General features: G+C 46.5%; 1 pseudogene; it reads left to right on the forward strand.

Moving 5' to 3' along the window:
• Positions 1–377: 377 nt before the first annotated feature.
• LOC102435454 lies at positions 378–10,156 on the forward strand (annotated as a pseudogene).
• The last annotated feature ends 746 nt before the right edge of the window (positions 10,157–10,902 follow it).

Raw genomic sequence — 10,902 nt, forward strand, 5'->3', positions numbered from 1 at the left:
CAACATCACAGGGACACGGGCAAAGCAGGGAGTGGGGCGAGCTATCATGCCTGGTGTGGGGGTTGTGAGGGTTGTAGAGCAACTTCATGGACTGGAAAGGCTCAGGCATAGGTAGTACCTCACCCTTCATGAGGAAAGTTCAGTTTAGCTGTCTGTCTCCACTCCACCTGAGCTCACAAATAGAAAAGTCGGTGTCTTTTTCTTTTTTCCTCATTTTCCCCAGCTTCTGTCTTGCAGAAAACACTCTACAATACTTGCCAAACTCAATACTATGAAAACCCAGTAAAAAATATACAGAAAAAAAGCAGGTCCAAGAAAACGTTGCCTTCAAAAACCTAAAGACAGTGGCAAAGGGCAAATAGAGCAACAGCGGAGCCATGCTTGAAAATATCAGTGACAGATCTCCTTCCAACTGCTCTGCTGTGGTGGCTGAGCCGGTGGGTGAGGGACCGGCTCTCTGCCCGCTGCTCCAATGCCCAGATGATGTGAGCCTTGAGGGCGCTGAAAGCCAGGGCCCCGGAGGCAGCCTGGCTCCTCCCCTCCTCTGCCCCATCCCCTGCCTGACCTGGTCCGCAGCCCCCTTGGTGACCCCCATCCCACCCCCTCTCAGGCCGTGGCCACCTCGGCCAGCCGACCAGGGACCTGCTGGCCCGGGGCTGCTCTGGACCTAAAGGATCAAGACATAATAGGAGCATGTTAGACAAGCCAAAGATGGAAAACATAATGCCCATGGGTAGGGTAATGGGTTGTGATATGCGCTAAGCAGCATGCGAGGCTGGCGAGTTGAAATGGAGGATGCACATACAGCTGTGATTGGTTTGCCAAGCAGACTTAAAACGTGGTCATTCTTTGCTCTGTATGATGGGCATGCTGGTTCTCAGGCTGCCAAATACTGCTGTGAGCATTTGTTAGATCACATCACCAATAACCAGGACTTTAAAGGGTCTACAGGAGCACCTTCTGTTGAAAATGTAAAGAATGGAATCAGAACAGGTTTTCTGGAGATTGATGAACACATGAGAGCTATGTCAGAGAAGAAACATGGTACAAATAGAAATGGGTCAACAGCTGTGGATGTCTTCATTTCTCCTCACCAGACTTATTTCACTAACTGTGGAGACTCGAGAGGTTTCCTTTGTAGGAACAGGAAAGTTCATTTCTTCATACATGATCACAAGTCAAGTAATCCGCTGGGAAAAGAACAGATTCAGAGTGCAGGTGGTTCTGTAATGACTCAGCGTGTGAATGGCTCTCTGGCTGTATCGAGGGCACTTAGGGACTTTGATTACAAATGTGTCCATGGAAAAGGTCGTACAGAGCAGCTTGTCTCACCAGAGCCTAAAGTCCATGATAGTGAAAGATCTGAAGAAGATGATCAGGAGAAACCAAGATGGCGGCATAGGTAAACACATGAAATTGCTGCCTCGCACAACCACTTCAAAAATACAACTAAGCCCTAACCGGTTTGGCTCAGTGGATAGAGCATCGGCCTGCTGACTGAAGGGTCGCAAGGTTCGATTTCGGTCAAGGGCATGTACCTTGGTTGCGGGCACATCCCCAGTGGGGGGTGTGCAGGAGGCAGCTGATCAATGTTTCTCTCTCATCGATGTTTCTAACTCTCTATCCCTCTCCCTTCTTCTCTGTAAAAAATCAATAAAAATATATTTTTATTGTCAAGGGCGGGGGAAAAAAAGGGAGACATGTAATACTCTTTGTAACACTTTAACCAATAAAACAATAAAAAATTAAAAATATAAAAAAATAAATAAATAAATCATACTGTGTTGCAAAAGAAAAAAAAAAATATATATATATATATATATATATATATATATATATATATATATATATATATTTTAAATACAACTAAAAGACAAAACGGACATCATCCAGAACCACAGGAAGGCTAGCTGAGTGGAAATTCTACAACTAGAAGGAAAGAGAAAAGCACACTGAGACTCAGAGGAGGTGCGGAAGTAAAGTGCAGAGGTACGGAACATGGGAAAGGGCTGGCAACTGAGGACACGGTTGTCTTTTTCAATCGGGAGGGAGTCTCAAGCTCCCGACTGCTCTGAACTCCAGTTCCAGGCGAGTCTCTGGGGACCCAGACTCATACGGGGAGAGACTGGACTGTCTGGCATCGGTCGGAACTCGAGGGTGACTTTCTCTCAGAGGTGCTTGCAGCGATTACCGGGACACTGAGACCCGGAGCCTCTTAGGGTAGGACTGAGGATCAGCCATAGCTGTTTGCTCCACCCTGTTGATTCCTTGAGACCACGCCCCACCCAAGCTTTTGCATATGAATGGCCTGGCCCTTTGCAATCTAAAATTAACTAACAAAGTGCAGCTGGGTCAGAGACCCAGAACATCCAAAAGAAGGCTCAAGGCCCTACAGCAGCTTGCATTGCTTAACAGCTGGGCCTCATCTGGGCACCTCCAAACCCCAAACAAGGAAGAGGAAACTGCAGATCTCTCCATAGCTCCTGCTGGGTAGCCTCAGGAAGAGGCTAAATTAGCATCTCCTTAGAGATCCAAGAGCCTGTGTACCCAGTGGTCAGAGTGGGACCATGCAGATTACAACTCCTCAGATCCATAAGGGACACACTCAGGGGGCAGACTCAGTGAGCACCAAAGCCCCACTGAAGCAAGTCTTGCACCAGAAGAGTGTCTCCAGCACAGAAGTTCTCCCACCGTAGACACAGCTGATTCTCACAGACAATTGGCCTGGAGGTCAATTCCTCCCAGTGATACCTACAACAATCAAGGCTTAACTACAACAAGACTGTGCACACAGCCCACAAAGGGGTGCACAAAGAGTGTCCACCTCAGGTAATTGGGGAGGCTGAGCCACTGGGCCCTATAGGACACCTAGCACAGAGGCCACTCTATCAACACTGGGAAGCAGCCAAAATGTGGAGACAAAGAAACAGATCACAAATGACAGAAATGGAGGAAAGCAAACTACTGGATATAGAGTTCAAAACCACGGTTATAAGGTTTTTCAAGAATTTTCTAAAAACCACCAAAAAACTTAGTGAGACCCTGGAGGATATGAAAAAGGCCCAACTAGAAATTAAGCATACACTGACTGAAATAAAGAATATTATACAGAGATCCAACAGCAGACTAGAGGATCCCAAGAATCAAGTCAAAGATTTGAAATACAAAGAAGCAAAAAATACCCAACCAGAAAAGCAAAAGAAAAAAGAATCCAAAAATATGAAGATAGTGTAAGGAGCCTCTGGGACAACTTCAAGCATACAAACATCCAAATTATGGGGGTGCCAGAAGAAGAGAGAGAGCAAGATATTGAAAACCTATTTGAAGAAATAATGACAGAAAACTTGCCCTACCTGATGAAAGAAATAGACTTACAAGTCCAGGAAGCGCAGAGAACCCCAAACAAAAGGAATCCAAAGAGGACCACACCAAGACACATCATAATTAAAATGCCAAGAGCAAAAGACAAAGAGAGAATCTTAAAAGCAGCAAGAGAAAGACAGTCAGTTACCTACAAGGGAGTACCCCTACGACTGTCAGCTAATTTCTCAACAGAAACTGTGCAGGCCAGAAGGGAATGGCAAGAAATATTCAAAGTGATGAATAGCAAGAACCTACAACCAAGATTACTTTACCCAGCAAAGCTATCATTCAGAATTGAAGGTTAGATAAAGAGCTTCACAGATAAGAAAAAGCTAAAGGAGTTCATCACCACCAAACCAGTATTATATGAAATGCTGAAAGGTATTCTTTAAGAAGAGGAAGAAAAAGAAAAAGGTAAAGATACAAATTATGAACAACAAATACACATCTATCAACAAGTGAATCTAAAAATCAAGTGAATAAATAATCTAATGAACAGAATAAACTGGTGAATATAATAGAATCAGGGGCATAGAAAGGGAGTGGACTGACTATTCTCGGGGGGAAAGGGGTGTGGGGGTTGTGGGAAGAGACTAGACAAAAATCATACACCTATGGATGAGGACAGTGAGGGGGGGGGGGTAAAGGCAGAGGGTGGGGTGGGAACCGAGTAGACGGAAGCTATGGGGGAAAAAAAGAGGAACAACTGTAATAATCTGAACAATAAAGATTTAATTTAAAAAAAAGAAGAAGAAAGCAAAACAGCCTTATTGCTGATACAGAGAAAGCTTTAGTGGTCTGGATACAGCATCAAGGCAGCCACAGCATTCTCTTAAGCCAAAGCTGAATCCAGAGCAAAGCCCTAACTTCAGTTCTGTGAAGGCTGAGAGAGGTGAGGAAGCTTCAGAAGAAAAGCAGAAGCCAGCAGAGGCTGGTTCATGAGGTCTAAGAACAGAAGCCATCTCCATACCACAAAAGGGCAAGGGGAAGCAGCAAGTGCTGAGCTAGAAGCTGTAGTAAGTTATCCAGAAGATCTAGCTATGATAATGAATGAAGGTGGCTACACTAAACAGCAGATTTTCAATGTGGCAAAAGGGGCTTTATATTGGAAGAAAATGCAATATAGCTGGAGAGGAGAAGTCAATGCCTGGCTTCAAAGCATCAAAGGACAGGTTGATTCTCTTCTTAGGGGCTAATGCAGCCAGTGACTTTAAGTCGAAGCCATTGCTCATTGACTATTCTGAAAATCCTAGGGCCCTTAAGAATATGCTAAATGTACTTTTCCTGGACAACAAAGCCTGAGTCACAGCACATCTGTTGGCAACATGGTTTACTGAATACTTTAAGCCCACTTCTCAGAAGAAAGATTTCTTTGAAAATATTGCTGCTCACTGACAATGCACCTGGTCAGCCAAGAGTTCTGATTAATGTTTTCTTCATGCCTGCTCACACAACATCCATTCTGGACTCATGGATCAAGGAGTAGTTTCAATTTTAAAGTCTTTTTATTTAATAAGTACTTTTTATAAAGCTCTGGCTGCCATAGAGATTCCTCTGATGGATCTAGGCAAAGTAAGTTGAAAACCTCTGGAAAGGATTCACCATTTTAGATGCCATTAAGAGCATTTATGGTTCATGGGAAGAAGTCAAAATATCAACATTAACAAGTGTTTGGAAGAAGTTCATTCCAACCCTCATGAATGACTTTGAGTGGTTTAACACTTCAGTGGTAGAAGTAACTGCTGATGTGGTGGAAATAGCAAGCGAAGTAGAACTAGAAGCAGAGCCTGAAAATGTGACTGAATTGTTGTAATTTTATGATAAAACTTTAATGGGTGAGGAGCTATTTTTTATAGATGAGGATAGACAGATTCTATTTTTTAAATGGAATCTACTCCTGGTGAAGATGTTGTAAAGATTTTTGAAATTACAGCAAGGAAGTTAGAATATTACATAAACTTAGTTAATAAAGCAGCACCAGGTTTGAAAGGATTGACTAATACTGAAAAAAGTTCTACTGTGAGTAAAATGCTATGAAACAGAATCACAGTCTATAGAATGCACACATAACAGACTACTGTATATTTCAAATATAAGTTCTATATGCACTGGGAAACCAAAAAAAAAATATGTGCCTCGCTTTATTGCAATGTTTGCTTTAATGTGATGCCTTGGAGTAGAACCAGAGTATCTCCAAGATATACCTGTATTCACCTTTACATGGGGGGACCCTTACAGCTTCACATCTATGCACAGTAATGACCCAGAAGGTCCGTCTACCCCAGCTGATCCAGGGGCCAGCGGTGTCAGCCACACCCTTCAGAGGTGTGCACTGGGAGTTCCTCTCACCCTCCATGGAGACCCTGCCGTGGGTAGCTCCAGCATTCCCAGGCATGGGCTATTAAGCCAGGGTTCTTGGGTGGGGGACTTCATGTCTCCCCATCCTGCAGCCCAATTGGCAAAGAGACTCCATGAATCTGAACAGGGAAGCTTGAGAAGTGCACCATTAGTCAATATCTCAAAGGCTGAAGATTGCTTCAGGTTTTCTCTTAGTGTAATAATCAGGGATCATAGTTTAGAGTGGAAAGATTGTTCCCTTTCAAATAACCCACAACTTTTTTTTTTATAATTTTAATTCCTTAAAAACCTTGTTAGCAATACTATTAGAGAACTCTAAGTCATTTTTAAATTGTTTTTGAAGTATTGTCTAATTATGGCACTTTAAAAAAAATCTAGGAACATTTTATTCTTTTATCCTTTTCTGGCAGGAATGATGAAAGCCTAACTGCACCAGGGTGGTCAAATGACACTCTTAAAATCAAACAAAAACCTAATTTTTTTTTTCCAACTTGCCTAAGTAGTGCATATTCCTTGTAGAAAATTGGGATACTGCAAAATTTCCCATTGACTAAATGGGCATCGCGTATTCACCCACCAGCAGCCACTGCTGGCATTTTATGTCTTTCAAGTCTTCCTTTGCAGTATTTTTGTCTGTACATTACATAAATAATTTTTAATATATTTTTATTGATTTCAGAGAGGAAGGGAGAGGGAGAGGGATAGAAACATTAATGATGAGAGAGAATCACTCATAGGCTGCCTCCTGCACACCCCCACGGGGGATCGAGCCCACAACCCAGGCATGTGCCCTTCACCGGAATTGAACCCGAGACTCATCAGTCCGCAGGCCGACACTCTAGCCACTGAGCCAAACCAGCTAGGGCATGAATAATGTTTTAATGTATAATTAAAACATAAAATTATAATCATTTACACAACTCTTTAGAAGTCTTTTTTAAAACTATATGTTGTGAACATTGTTAAAAGAAAAACATGATTTATATGACTATAAATTAGTCCATTTCTGGGTTATACTATTTTTCACATTTTCTGGATATTATTTATTTTCAGTCAACTTTTTACTTCTCCGACAGTAAAACGAGCAGCTCCTGGGGATCCCCGCAAAAACCTTGGGGAGCCCAGTGCGGCACCTAAGAGAGCCCCACACAGCATCTGGGAGAGTCCGCAGCAGTGCCTGTTGGCCCTGTGTGAGACTTTCAGAAGCCTTAGCCACACCGGCCAGAGCCCAGCACGCCACCTTGGGGGGCCCAGGGCAGCGCCTGAAACAGGTTCGCACAAGCCTGAAAGAGCGCCAGCAGCGCCTTGATAAGCCCCCGAGCAGCACCTGCCCTGCGCCCCAGACAACAACTGGGGAGGCCCAGTTGCAGCCCCGGAGACAGCATCACGCAAATTGCCAGGGGAGAGCCCCGAGGAAGTGCCTGGGAGGAGCCCTGCACAACACCTTGGAGGGGACCCACGTAGTGCTGGCTAGAAACTCCAACAGCTTGGAGAGCCCGGGGGCGCTGGGGGGAGCCTGGCACAATGCCTGGGAGAGCCCTGCGCCAAATCTTGGGAAGCCTCGCGCATCAACTGCCAGAGCCCCATGCGACATTTTGGGAGCCTGTGGAGCTGCTGGGAGAGCCCAGCGCAATGCATGGAAGAGCCCAGCCCAACACCATGAAAAGCCCCCACTGCCGCGCCTGCCAGAATCCCATGTAAAACCTTGTGAAGCCCAGGTCAGCGCCTACCATAGCCCAACGCAATGTGTTAGGGAGCCCGGGGCAGTGAACGTGAGGCCCCGCACAACGCCTAGGAGAGCCCTGAGCAGTGCTGGAAGAGCGCAGCGCGACACCTTGGGAAGTAGATGCAGTGCCAGGCAAGCCCCGCTCAGCGTGTGGGAGAGCCGTGAGAAGTGCCCGTGAGGCCCCCCTCACACCTAGGGAGCACGCGCAGCGCCTGCCAGCGCCAAAGAAACACCTCGGGGAGCCCGGTGCGGAAAGCTTCGCACAACACCTAAGGTGCCCCGAGCAGTGCCTAGACACTAGACACCCGGGGAAGCCTCCAGCGCAACACCTTGGGCAGCCCAATGAAGCACTGAGGATAGCCCCACCCGACACCCAATAGGGCCCCAGCGGTGTTTGGGAAAGCCCTGCACACCACCTTGGGAGCCCAGAGGAGAGCCTGCATGAGCTCCACAGACCACGGTGGGGAGCCCGATGCAGCGCCTGGGTTTGCTGCACAACGCTTGGGATCTAAGCAGAGCAGGCCTGGAGCCCCCCATGACACAGGGTGGTGGACACATTGTGAGCAGATGGCCCTTTCCCCACGTCCCAACTCTGCCAGCCAAGAACTGGAAACTTTGGTGACATCTGGAGACAGCACCAATGGTATGGACTTTGGTGTTTGGCTTCTGCGATATTCTCCAAGCTTCTGTTACAAAAGAAGCCTTCGAGAAGCAGGACGGAGAAGTCCTGTGGAGCCGAATTCAACAGACAGGTTTACGGAACAGGTGGGGTACCCTTTTGGGGTCTTCCAGAAAGAGCTGAAGGGCATTTTGAGGGGCCTGAGAGCCTGCTTTTACTTGGGATACTGTCTGGGCACACATATATATGCACTTCTTTCAAAGTCTGGGAGAATAATGGTTTTCTTGGGGAAATGTGATTATGAGTGAGGCAGGAAATTCCACTTTCTATTGTATACACTTCTGGGATTTTTATTTTTTCACTAAGAAACATATTACTTTCATAATAGTAACATGCAAGAAGGTAGTCCCATTTAGGAAAAAATATATACAAAATATATGATATTTGACAGTTAAGGACTGAGCCCTTCCCTGCAGTGCTGGTAAGAGCCTGAGCCCACAGTAATGTCATCTAGTGTGTGTTGTGACTGGTGGCAGGAAAGAAAGCACAGAGCAGTGGGATGCACAGCAGCTTTCCTGGCCCCGGTGTCTGGTACCAAACGATGTCCAAGGGCAAAGGCTGGTGTGTTGGCCAGTGTGAAGCACCAGGGCTAGTTATGATCCCTGGCCTAGAGGCCCTGACTTATTCTGCCTCCAGAGTTCTTAGAACAATGCATTCTTTTGTAAACAGTCAGACATGCTTAGATTGCAAACAAGGTGTGGACCCGAGCCCTGGCCGGTGTGACTCAGTTGGTTGGAGCATCGTCCTGCACACCAAAAAGGTGACAGGTTCGATTTCCTGGTCAGGGTACATACCTAGGTTGCGGGTTCAATTCCAGGTCAAGGCATGTATGGGAGGCAACCGATCGATGTCTCTCTCTGACACTGATGTTTCTTTCTCTTTCTCTCTCTCCTTTCCCTTCTTCCTTTCCTCTCTGAGATCAATTTTAAGCAAGAGAGAGAGATGGACCCGAGGCCTCACACCCTGTTACTCTCATGAAAATGTCCCAGTGTTTTCATCAAGATTTACAGGGCCTGGCCCGGCCTTCCTCTCCAGCCTCATCTCTCCCCTCTTCCAGCTCTTGCTCCAGGCACTGGACTAGGTGTAGTCCCCAAACTGTCACTTCTCTGCAACCTGGAACCCCTCACCGGCTCCTTGGCTCATTCTTCCATTCCCAGCTGGTTCATTGCCCCTGCAGAGTCCTCCCTGGGTGAGTTAACACCAGTTCTGCTCCGGGAATACCCCAGTCATCCTCTGAAACAAGTACCTTAGGTCACCTGATCAGTAGGTGGCCTCCACCAAAGTGGTAGCTCTTTCGCTGGCAAGAGTGGTGGTGTTACCTCAGTCACCTCCAGCTCTGGGAGTGGAGCTCCACAAACATTTTCTGAATAAATAACCTGTTGGCCTGGCCTGACCCCTCAGGCATTCTCAAGTCAGGCTGCACTGACTCACTTGGAAGCTCGTCACAGTCCCTGGGGGAAGAAAAGAAGGGCAAAACTCCAACAAATAACTGCACTTACTAAAGTGTCTGTTTGGGGAAGAGAAACTTTAACACAAAAGGAGAGTTAAGTGCCAACAAAAGTAACTGGGAGGGCAGACCTCCCCCACAATGTTCTCAATGTGTCCATTTACCAGGGACAAAGAGGAGCTCTGACTTTGGGCAAATCCCTTCAGCTCTCAGGCCGGTCTGTCCTGGGGCCTGTGAAGTGAAGAGCTGGGTCAGATGTGGGACGGCAGATAGGAGAGAAGCTGACCAATCTGGAAAGCTCATCTGTTGGGCTCTACCCAACCTTGACCTCAGTCCTGGAGAAGGCCCAACCCAAGTCCTCCTGCCTAAAGCAAACTCTGCAGCAAACATTCACAGTCTGGGTCACAGGGCAAAAATCTCACCAAGGCCGTTGCAATTGGCGCTTTATACAAACAAGTAAATCTAGACTTTCCTTTGAGAGTCCTCACACCCCTTTTCCCACAGAACAAGTTTTGCTGGGACCTTATTACTGCCAACACCAGGCAGTACCAGCCCCATGGTGCTGGCTGTGTCACCAGCATAAGCCTCCCTCCCTGAGGCAACTCTGGAGGCAAATTCACACCCCTTTTCCAAGGTATTGGAGTTAGGCGACTATGTTATCTGGAAAAGGGAAGCACTTCTATTCCCACTGATTTCACCGAGTTTGGGGGAAAGCAGAGAATTTGCTGATGTTTTTCTACTGTTCTACTAAATGCACAGGCTTTGGCATCGATCAGACTTGGGTTCAAGTCTCATTTATCCCACCTTCTAATTATTTGACTTTATGCCATTTTCCAACCTCTGCATCTCAGTTTTGAATCTGTAGAGATATAATGCCTACCTTGAAGGGCTGTTAATGAGGGTGACATGAAACAACACCTGTCAAACACACAGCACAGGGCCTGCCTAAGCAAAGTAGTAATGCTTAGCAAATGTTAGCAACTGTCAACAGCCTGGAAATGTCTGGCACAGAGCAATAGGGTTTATGTTTTTAAAAGAATTTCCCCGTGAATCATGGTCAGGGCCAAATGCTGAACCCGCAGCCCAGAATTCAGGTCTTTCAAGGCCACCCACTCACCACCCCATAGTTCCAGCTAATTTGGATTAAACAACTGAGAACTTAGAATTTCAAAAATGGAAAACCCCATGCAGAGACTGGCCTATTCCTGTCCACAGTGGCAGACCCCAAACCCAGGGATCCAGGACTCGGCTCTATGGCTTCTCTCTGCCCCGGCAGCACACTGTGAGATCAGGCCGCCCAAATTCAAGTTACCGACTTTGAGCCTGAAG

Source organism: Myotis lucifugus, unplaced genomic scaffold (assembly GCF_000147115.1).
Source record: "Myotis lucifugus unplaced genomic scaffold, Myoluc2.0 scaffold_220, whole genome shotgun sequence".
NCBI lineage: Eukaryota > Metazoa > Chordata > Mammalia > Chiroptera > Vespertilionidae > Myotis > Myotis lucifugus.